At 39.1% G+C, this 9,902-nt stretch overlaps 1 long non-coding RNA gene across 10 annotated transcripts in view; it reads right to left on the bottom strand.

Moving 5' to 3' along the window:
* Positions 1–5,851: 5,851 nt before the first annotated feature.
* Positions 5,852–9,902, bottom strand: part of LOC119860932 — a 162,874-nt gene continuing 158,823 nt past the window's right edge. For all 10 annotated transcript variants that reach the window (XR_005294694.2, XR_006274003.1, XR_006274004.1 and 7 more), the window contains one exon: positions 5,852–8,406. This is a non-coding gene — a long non-coding RNA (uncharacterized LOC119860932). The remainder of the gene's footprint in view (positions 8,407–9,902) is intronic.

Raw genomic sequence — 9,902 nt, 5'->3', positions numbered from 1 at the left:
AGAAGCCAAAACACAGTTCCCTTAAAAGCAACCCAGCTTTTGGGCTCCCTCCCAGACAGCCAAGTCAAATATGAAAGTTCTACCAATCCCAAAGGATTGGACACATTACCTCCCAAATTAATGGATATTACCTAAATACACACTTACAGCCAATTCTTAGTAACTAAACTAAAAAATTTTAAAAAGAAAAGAGAATATTTGTTAAAATATCAGTACACATATAGACATGACTACTGTTCTGAGATCAGTTTCATAGTAGAGATGAGATATAATCTACTCTGAAACCTGTCATAGTAGAGATGGTGAGCTTTGTAGTTGCAAAGAGTTCTTTCAGAATTAGTCCATAGATTATAGTCCAATGTTCATACTCAGGGTGATCCAGATGGGACTGGTGATCTCAGTCTTACAACTCAAGCTTCCCCTACATAAAGTATCAAGCAGATCTGAGATAAAAAGGATCAGGACCAGGAGACATTTATACAGTTCCTGGCCTTCTCTTGATAACATGGAATCCTTAGGTGAACAATAGGCAATCATTAAGACTTTGAAGTAGACCTATTTACTAAGCATCACCAGTAATTAGCTACAGGAATTAACATAAGGCATAATGCCTGTTTTCCACCATTTGCAGGTGATTTGTTACATACTTCAAAGGGAAATTAATATAGTAATATCACCATATTTACACTTTATTTAAATGTTAAGATCTCCGTTGGATCTCTGAATTAACAGAATACAGCATAGACAGGAAATGTTCAATTACATTGTTAACGTCTAATAATATATGTGTAAACACACAAAAACACAAACATTATCTACCACTATGTCTCTAGAGGTTGAATTTGGGTCATTTACCCTGCAAAATGCTTACCCTTTCTGGCCATGTGTCACACCATCATTGTCACACCATACTCCCTATGGGTATATTTCGCCAATGCCCAAAATGCTGATATGGGATTAATAAACCCAACTGTCAAATACAATTGGTCACAGGAAGATAGGATGTCTAAAGGTTATATATATTTAAAGGTGTATTGAATTGGTAAATATGCTTATTCTTACAGTAACAAACTCCATGATACACAAATGGGAATTACAAGGAATATATCCTCTATGTAGATGTGTGTGTGCTTGTGTTTGTGTACTTCAAACTTCTTCAAATACTTTCTTAAAGCCAAATGGTTAAACTTGGTACAATATATGATATGTCCAGGGGAAGGGAAAGCAAGAAAGAGTTCTGATGGTTTTTGAAGGCAATAAAAGGTTCTATTACATATGATCAAAACATCCAAGATGAATAGACAAAAATAAACATAGCTTTTCACGTTATTTTAAAAAAATCAAAATGAAAAGAAAAATAAAGAATTGATTAAAGAAGTAAGGCATTTAATCAATTAGAAATGCTCATGAGGAATATTACTATAGGCAAAAAACGCAAACAGAGAAATATGGATTGAACAACAAAATTTGGACTTGCAATTTTATGGATAGAGAAACTAGACAAAGAACATTTCTTTAATGAAAACCTAAAGGGAGTGGAAGGGTCTTTCACATCAGTTACACCAGTTTAGTCAGACCATTACTATTTATTCTGTCTCTGAAGCTGAACATTCATGTTCTTGGCAATCATTAGTAAGGTCAGAGAAATCAAACACTTACCACTGGGCTAATGGACTTGGCAATTTGGGGGCCATTTTTAGGCTGTTCTATACAAAAAATATTATCCTACATAAGATCTTGTAAATTCACTTCTTAATATAGGGGATATATGAGAACATAAGACCTGCCATACTGGGTCAGACCAATTGTCCCTATAGCTCAGTATCCTGTCTCCAACAGTGGCCAGTACCAGAGTTTCAAGGGGAGTGTACAGAACAAGGTAGTTTTGGAGAGATCCACCCTGTCTTCCCCTTCCAGTCAGAGGCTTAGGGTCACCCTGATCACGGGGTTACATCCTGACCATCTTGGCTAATAGCCACTGATGGACCTATCTGCCATGAACTTATCTAGTTCTTTTTTTAACCCAGTTATACTTTTTGCCTGCACATACTTGTTAAAGACAAAAGTCCAGAAATCTGGAGATTCTATACATGCAGTGATGCATTTATTTGCATATAGATGACTTCATTTGCATACCGTGTCTTCTTTTCTTTAAATGAAAAAGTTGTTTTTATTTCTCCTCCTGCTCCCACTCCCTCACCACAGCATCAGATGTTCTGCTGCATCATTAGTGCCGATCATGAAAAATCATGAAATACATTAAAATAGTAATGAGACTGGTGAAAAAATCATGAGGTTGTTTTTTATATATAGGCCTGTTATTTTTTTATCAGTTTACTGATTTTTGAATGCTTAGCTGGAACTGCCCCTTTTTTCCTCTCTGACTTTCAGGAAATTCAACCAGAAATAAATAAAGCCTACCATACACAGCTCCCCCAAAGAGTTGCCATCCATCTATTTTGTACATTAACTCAGCCACAAACATGCCTCTTGCCATGGTCTGTGGTTTGGGTATCAGCAAGAGCAGGGGCCTCTTCACTTCCCCATCAGGTCTCGGAGAAGGGGGCAGCAGCACCAACCCTCCCCAGGCACAGGGGAACAGCTTTCTGATTAAAGGGGGCCTCTTTACCCTGACCATGCCCACCTGGAAGGGGGAGGGGCAGCAGGAACATGTGCCTCCTTACTCCATCTCCCTGGCCTGAGCTGAGGACAGCAGCACTAATTAGGGCTCTTGTCTTCCCCTGCCCAAGCTGAGGGTAAAAGAAGGCAGCACTGGAGGCTGAGGAGTCAGTAGGAAAAGCAGCTCCTCGGCTGGCTCCAAAAGCAAATGGCTGGGGGACTTGGGTGGGGGCAGGAACAATGACTTATACACCTGCTTAGGGACCGGGATGTCCCTCTAACATAGAGAAGCTTGGACTGGATGCACTTATAGGGAAAGGGCCTCTAGCCACACAGAGTCCCGCAGCAGGGTCAGAAAATCCATGGCCTTCAAGGAAAATGCAGAGCACTAGCAGAACGGACAGGTAACCTGGGGCTGGCTCCCTGCCGGCTGGGGAAGATCGGGGGAGAGTGGGGCACAGACTTCTGGGATCCTTCTCTGTCTCCTTCCTCTTCCTCTCCCCCACAATGCTCACTTTTTCTCCTATTTGGTGCAGGACTAAGTGGGGGGGGGCGAGCAAAAGGCTGGAAGGAGCTTCCTCTCCTGCCCCCCAAGCTGGTTGCCAACTGCTGCACCTCTGCTCAGCACAAGAAGAGTTGCCAACTCTTGGGGGGGAAGGGGAGGAGCACTCCCTTTCAAAACAAGCCCAGACCATTTCAGGGGGAGGGGAATGGGGGTATTTATACAAAGTCCATTTTTGTTATTAGTTCTAAGTTTTGCTCCATACCACATTAAGTTACACATTAAAAATATTAAAATAATAAATGTGTGCATACTTATAGTATTAAAAAAAGGTCATCCTCACTCTCTCCATCCTCCGTGGTCTCTGTTGCCTCAGTGTGCTACATTCTTGTGTTGAACCATCGAAGCATATCCCAATGTGGGACAAAAAATTGGACCATAGGATGTATCAGTGGGTGCGCCAGAGAGTTCATGAATTTGGGTGTGTTTCCTTCATTGAACAGGAGCGGGGATAGGAGGATTCTAAAATGCTAATGCTGTGCATACACATTGATACCAATCAATCACCGAAACCACTCCCACAACTATCATTAAACTATAACTTTGTGTTGAAGTCACCTATCACCAAAAAAGCCCAAATAAGCAACCTTTAAATAAAACAAGTCCAATAAGCCGCAACCCGTTACTCTCAAAACAGTAAAAAAGAAAAAGGAGTACTTGTGGCACCTTAGAGACTAACAAATTTATTTGAGCATAAGCTTTCGTGAGCTACAGCTCACTTCATCAGCTCACGGTGAAGCTCAAGAAAGCTTATGCTCAACTAAATTTGTTAGTCTCTAAGGTGCCACAAGTACTCCTTTTCTTTTTTCTGAATACAGACTAACACGGCTGCTACTCTGAAACCTGTTATTATTCAAAACAGTAAAGTGACTTTTAAAAAAACAAGCCCAATCCCACTTATTATAACATATAACAATATTACTATAACATTGCTCTACTGATGGCAGCCAGAACTGTAGCTGCTCAGTCTCCTGATTGTGGCCTCTGGTGCTATGAGGCAGAACCTCCGCATCAGTGTAACTGTTGAGTGCAGTGGGGTCTCCAGAGGGCTGTGATAACACAGACCTTGTCTACATTCATTCCATGACAGCCTGCCACCCAGTATTGCCTACCATGCTAGCCCCATGCACTATACTCACCCTTCCATCCAATCACACTGGAGAGGCACATGATCTTGATTGTCAGCACTGTAATATTTGACAATGTTGATATGTAAAGTGTCATCATTTAAGATAGAATTATTAGCATGGGGAGATGAAGGAAAGCTATCTACACCTATTAGAGCTGTTTTTACGGAGGCTGGCTGGCTGCAGAGCAGTTCAGATTTAGAAGGTGCTCTTCTCAACCAAAAGGACTCAGCTTTTTTATTTATTTATTTTTATTTTTGGAAAGTTTACATTTCAAAGACCCCCAAACTGATCTTGAGACAAGAACTGGATGAATACACCAGGCAAGCAGGCCATATCCAGCCTATAGGCCTGGAATTTGACAATCATGGCTTACTGTAATATTTGACTCGCATGTGTTTTCAGTGAAGTAGAGCCCTTTTAAGAAAAAATGAACAGAATACAGTTGCAATCCAACATGAGTTTTGCCATAGCTGAACTGAAAGATAACTGAACTTGTAAATTGTTTATATTGCTTTATTCTGTACAATGTTGTGAAAAACCTAATGTTTCTCAGATATTGATAATTACTGCTAGGTTAATACTGCACAGAAGCATTTGTGAATATTCATTTGAATAACAACACATGAGTATGGGTCACAGAATCGGGTTCTGAAAGCTTTCCTAGTGGAAGTATAAACCAGATACCTTATTCAGGAAATTAATTACCCTTTCTCAGTAGTGTCACAACTACCCCCACAAGTCATTGCTGTTATCTTGTCTTGGAAGAGGCAGATGCCCACAGTGGGTCTACGTACTAGGAAGTAAAGTTCCTAACTGCCAGGTAGCCTTCATCTTTTAGGAATTGTTTTCTAGTGCATTCTGCATATACAAATTATATTACTTGGGGTTTTTTGTGTCTCTAGGCAGCACTTCGTCCATCTAATAAAGTTTTCTAGTCATCCCCCTGAGCATCACAAAATGTCTATTATTGCATTACATTTTCCTCCTCCCCTACTCCCCAGCTTTTTAAAGGAAATCCAGTTGTTAACTTGGAATCTCCATAAGAATTGTTTAGTCTTCAAACTTATCTTAATAATAGTCTTACTCCAAGCCTTGTAAGAAAAGCTTATACAAATTGAAGGATATTATTAAATGATGATGGGGGTATGATACATAACATAGATCAGAGAACATTTTCTGCTACTATATTGGAACATTTTGGTGACTATTTAATACTTTGAAAGCAATGAAATTAATTAAAACACAAATGTCCAGTATGATGTGGAAAAGGTACAAATGAATACATTGAGTCTAGTGGTGATCTCATTGTCATTGTGTAACTCCGCAGATTTTAATAGAGTTACACTTTACTTGCACTGGTATAAGTGCGATCGGTATTAGAGTCATTATATCATGCTAGTCAACAAGCCTGAGAAAATCCCATAACTGCCTCTAGATAATGCCATTGTTTTTCTGGAGGTTTCACGTTTACAAATAAAGCTTTTATTTCAAAGCCAGCTATTGAAAAAATGTAAAAGGCAGCAACAAAGCAAGGGTTTGGTGAAACATTTTATTGGCATCAATCAGCAGATCATGCAATAAAGGAGTCAGATCCAGTAAATCAGACTTAGAATAAGAAAAAAGTCAAACAACAAAAATATTCTCATCAAAACTATGATTTTGATGAACCCTCTGTATTGCAAAGCATTGCCCCAGTGTGACAATGGAAATTCGGAGTTACTGCATAGAGTAGGGTCTCAGGCTTACAGGCAGGCCAAGGTTGGAGCCAGTCCTTAAATCCTGCTTAGGTTTAAAAGTAAGCATGCCATAGGAGGCCCTTTCCTTGCCTGAGGGTGGTGAGCAGCATTTCCAGTTCCCAGGCTACAATGCAGCAAAAATAGTTCACCACTTCCAAAAATTAAGATAATGCTGAAATACAATGGCAGGTATCCCTTCTAACCTACACCCAGATGTATCAATATACAATTATTCCATTGATCTTAATGGGAATTGTGTGTATTCATTGCTCAGAGCAATGAGAATATACAGTAGTCCTCGAATTTTATGAACTGCACATTTATGAAGTTCCTTTTAATCTGCAATGCTGTTAGAATCTTCATTAAAACATCCAGGTCCTGATTCAGGAAAGCACTTAAGTAGGTACTTAAGTCCCAGCATATGCTTAAATTCTGCCCTGAATAGGTTTGATTACATGAACTGGAGCCCAAGTGCTGTCAGATTGTAATCTGAATATTAGAATTTCCCTTATGCTTTAATTGCTTTAATATACTCTTGAACATCTTATTTGAACTAGTTGCACGTAATACATGAATTTACATAACTGGACTGGACATTGTCATATATGGATGTTATGTTACATCTCACATTTTACCAAGATTTCAGATGAACTCCTAGAAGTTTAGTTCATAAGACAGATTCTTGGGGACCAATCCTGCGAACCAATGTGAGTAATTTATTCATGCAAGTTGTGTCATGAAAGTCTGCTCACCCTGTTGAAGTCTATGGCTAAGCATACCAGTAAGGGTTTGCAGGAGTGGAGTTTATCTTAAAGCAAAATAATATGAAATAATCTACCCCAAACTGCTCAACTGAGAAGAGGAACAAAACATAACAGTGATATCAATGATGCCATAATTTAATACTGCATAGCAATAATAAAAATGATTAAAATAGTCAATTCAACAAATATGGGTAGGATATACATAATATGCCCAGGTAACACCAGTTTTTAACCTCAACACAAAGTTGAAAAATGTAATTAACTAAACAAAAATGTAGTTACAATATTTTATCTCCTCTCTTTCTAATAGCTTTCTAATGCTGTAACATTCCAAGCACAGCCCATATTCTCATTCCTGAAGATAGAATAAAATTAAAAATAGATGCTCAGAAGTCATGTGATGATCATGCTATATGAACATAGATAGATGAGAGGAAAGGCAAATAAATAAATATGTGGGGTGGAAAAGTCAAGAACACTCCATGGAGCATACAAGGAAAGGGTGGAGAATACAGTCTTTCAATTTGCCAGTATGCTTAATCATTTTGCTGTGTTCAGATACCGTGGGTGCTGGATGCAAAATAGACAGGCAGATAGATACATTAAATAGACATACACCTTCTGTTACATTTAATATAAACATGTTCTGTTGGAGAAGCAATTCTTTATCGGTTTTTGATAAAGTGCTCTTATCATGCAATTGATTCCACCAGTGTGCCATGAAATCATTTTTGGGGCAAATCCTCCTGGCCTTATCCCGTACAGATAGTCCCATTGAAGTTACTGAGAAAGGCTAACAGGATTTGGCTCATTATGTCACTAAGATTTACATTTGATGCCATGTTTTTACCTCAAAGTCTAGCCCACAGATGTCTAGAGCATTTGCTGGTAGGGTCCCACTTGATGTATCTTATTTCTTCTCAGACCATCGTACTTATTCACTCACTTATTTACTATTTCTAATACCATCAATTTACAAGGGGGCAGGTCCTGAAAGGTGCTCTTCAGAATTACTACTCCCATTGATGGCACTGTGAGTTTCAAGCATTCATCCTTCGTGGGGTGGTCGTGGCAAGAGCAGGAGTGGTGAGCCTGGAGCATCCAGCACGTTGCCTGGTCATGGGCCAGCAAAATAGTTCTGAGGGATTGTGCTAATCACAGCAACTTAAAAAGCACATTAGCTATTCTGTGCTATACCAGGGGTTGTTTTGGTCCATGGTCTAGTGGAGGATTGGAGAAATCATGAGTCTGGAACAATTTAGGATTAAATTAGTAGTTTTAGAATGCAATAGTCAGCTATCAGAAATTTTACGTCATTCGGAATGAGATTGGGCTACTGATGCTGAACTGGGTAATGAGACATCAGAGTAACTGAAATGGGTCATACAGTTCTTCCTTTCTGGCGAACGTGTGAAAACCCTTGGAGAAAACAGAAATTCTGCAGGCACTATGCTGAAAAAAAAATGTCTAATTTTTCCATTCAACCAAGTTGTGTGGGTTCAGGTCAGCTTCAGACGGCAGTACATGATGATGGAGCAAACTGACCTTCTCTCGCACAGACATGATTTTCTCCAGCAAATTAACCTTTTTCTCACCTGCAGAGAGAACAACAAAAACAAAACAAACAAACAAAAAAAACCCATAAATCAACTCGTAAACCGGTTATTTTAGAAAAGAGTGAATTCTTCCAATATACCCTTACATCATTCATGTAGACAGAAAAACAATTACAAGCAAATCAGATTCCTTCTTTAATTGATTATGTTCACAAGTCCTCTCTCAAGAAGAAAAGTTGCTCTGGAATCAGCCAATATTCTGATGTCTGGTAAAAGCAACAACATACCCACCCCCTGATTTTCTTTCCTCCAAGCTATCTTTATAATACATGGAAAATGAAAATCTTTGCAATTGCTTTGACCCAAAATAAGATTTTCAGATATGGAGTTTTTAGGTTATCACAGTAAAAAGATCTGCTTAGATTTTGTAGGCAAAAAGCAAATACAACATATTAATGTTTGTGCTGTTTAAAAAGAGCAATGTAGCTTCCTCAAAGGGGAAGAGAGACAGAGAGAGAGACTATCCAGCACCATGCAATATGGCTCATCCTGTCAAGAAACAAGTCCACAGAAATGTCAAAGAACATTTGAATATCCATTTCCCAAGTAGCCAGTCCTTCCCTGGGCTGGGAAGAGAAGCTAGGGGAAGGAAAAAAGAAAGCAACAGATTACAATTAAAAAACATCTTATAACCTCAGTGGTCAATCATGGCAGTGTTCCAATATTTAGCATAGAGGTTTAACACAAGCAGGGCTAGAGAACAGAGTCTATTGCATGCCTAAAATTGACTTGGAACCTGGCAGTACCTAGCAGCTAAGTAAAGCAAAATGAAATGACAGAATTGACATGCCTGAAACTGATGCAGCAACCCAATTGCTCAATTTAAAACACTAGATTAGTCCACAGTTTCAGTCTTTTACTCCTGGATCCTAATCCCAGGCTAATTCATCACATATTCTTCTCCACTAGCTAGCTATTAATTTCCTGAGATGAAGAATGTTCCAGCATCAGGCACCAAACTTCATAGAAAATACCTTCCAGTGACACTTGGGATCTTCTCACATGTACTCTGACATAAAAAGCTTTGAGGCTGAACATAACCAGAACTACTTTCACTTCTTTCTTATGGGGTTTCCCGCTTCTTTATGCAGACTCTAGCCTGTCATACTCCTACACAATGCAGTGCTAGAATTGCTTTCAGATTAATTGCACTGTTTCCAGCATGTATAATGTTGCAGTTCCACTCTGTGCCTCGTAGCAGGAGCTGCTGCATCTTGGTAACTGTCACATATTATGGGGGGTGAGGGGGGTGGTTGAAGTCAGACTCTTTTCTTATCATCTGAACTGATTTGAATGTAAAATAAAAGTTATATTCAAATGTATACTAATTAAGACCTGTTTCTTTGTAAAATGGTTCACATTCACAGACCTCTGTGCTTCAGATGCTGTGGAAATGTGTAGCTCTTGACTTCACACTTAACTACCCTAGTCATCAGGAAATTGGCTTGGTGAAACACTTTTTCATGCTGATCTTT

The sequence above is a fragment of the Dermochelys coriacea genome, chromosome 9 (genome assembly GCF_009764565.3).
Source record: "Dermochelys coriacea isolate rDerCor1 chromosome 9, rDerCor1.pri.v4, whole genome shotgun sequence".
Classification (NCBI taxonomy): domain Eukaryota; kingdom Metazoa; phylum Chordata; order Testudines; family Dermochelyidae; genus Dermochelys; species Dermochelys coriacea.
This window is presented reverse-complemented; position numbering and strand designations above follow the sequence as displayed.